Source organism: Penaeus monodon, chromosome 23 (genome assembly GCF_015228065.2).
Source record: "Penaeus monodon isolate SGIC_2016 chromosome 23, NSTDA_Pmon_1, whole genome shotgun sequence".
NCBI lineage: Eukaryota > Metazoa > Arthropoda > Malacostraca > Decapoda > Penaeidae > Penaeus > Penaeus monodon.
The window spans coordinates 17,729,979-17,731,424 of NC_051408.1; positions in this window are offsets into that span (position 1 = coordinate 17,729,979).

The window sequence follows — 1,446 nt, forward strand, 5'->3', positions numbered from 1 at the left end:
AAAAGCCAAGGTAAAATGGAAGTGAAAGAGAAGGAAATACTGAATCCCCCTATTTTCCCCTTCTCCCCCCTTCCCCCCCATTCTAAAAGAGTGAAATAAAAGACCCCAGTAGTAACCCCAGGCTGGGAGGAAAATCTTAGGGTCGGAGAAAATTAACCAGGTTTTTTTACAGCATGTGACCTAGGCTAACCCCTCTAATGTGGAGATGGAAATTCTTTTTCGTTTTTCTCTTTTCGTGGATTTGGGAAGGCGTTTTGATTGTGTGTGCGGTGAATTGTAATGAATCAGTGTTAATTTGTGTTAATTGTGTCTAGTTTTTAAGTGTGTGTTGTACTGTTTTCATTTCTTAAGAGTTTTTATTCCCGGCACGGTACATTAGTCATTTATTTGTTTGTAAGGTATTTTCTGCCGCAGGTTACGCTTTCCAAGCACTTTTGAGAAAATATTGGAATTTAAGGTTCAGCGATTAAACAACTCGCAAGTAGTATAGAAGCACAAAGTTGAAAGTCGCTGTTTGTTACACGTGCTCTTCTTAATGTAAGGGAATTTGTTTTGGAACTTGCATTATCAGGAAAGTTAAATCGGCAAAGAAAATAGAACAGAAAGACTGATTTTGTTGTTTGTTACAGCGATACTTGAAAAGATAGGAGTTTATGAAATTAGAGAAATGACGTTTTGTGTTTTTTATTATGTACTTATATTATGTTTTATATTATGTTTGTAAACAATTTTTGGAGTTGGGTTAGCTGTACTTATCCCACCTGAAGATTATTTTTACTGAAATGTTTTCATATTCTTTCTCATACTGCTTTGAGAATGAATCTTTTGTGAGGAATAACAGTGTATTCTTATGTTATAAGGGGTCCCCGAAGAAAAAAAATTTTGTTAGTATAAATTTTGTACAACAAAATTTTTTGGGCCTTGCTACAGCAAAGAGGTCACATTTATCTTTTGATAAAGTTGTATTCATGTCAATTATCAAGCTTTTTGTAGAAGTGATAAAAGAATAGTGGGTAACTAATGTATCTGTGTTCCCTTCAAGAAAGAATCTCTTTGCTGTATACATATCATAAAGAACAGAACCTTTAGCAGTAAAGTAAGTTAAAGTTGGGGAAAATTTTGAAATACTAAATATTAATCTGCAAAACTGGTGAAAAATAAACTTATATTTGCAAATTGAAAGTGTATGTGAATTCATATGTAAGTTTCTTCTTGAATGTCACTTTCACATCATCTCTTAGTGCAGTAGATCCTTTATTTTGCACAATATTTGATTAACAAGACAAGTCATGTTAATAGATTTAGTTCTTATTCATTTCAAAGGAAAATTAGAAGTACCTGTAAAAAACATGTCTTGTGATTTAGAATTGCCAACCTTAACATTTGTTATATAGTGTTTTTAATTTATTTTTTTCATTATGCAAATGTGCATATTCATTAAAAAAA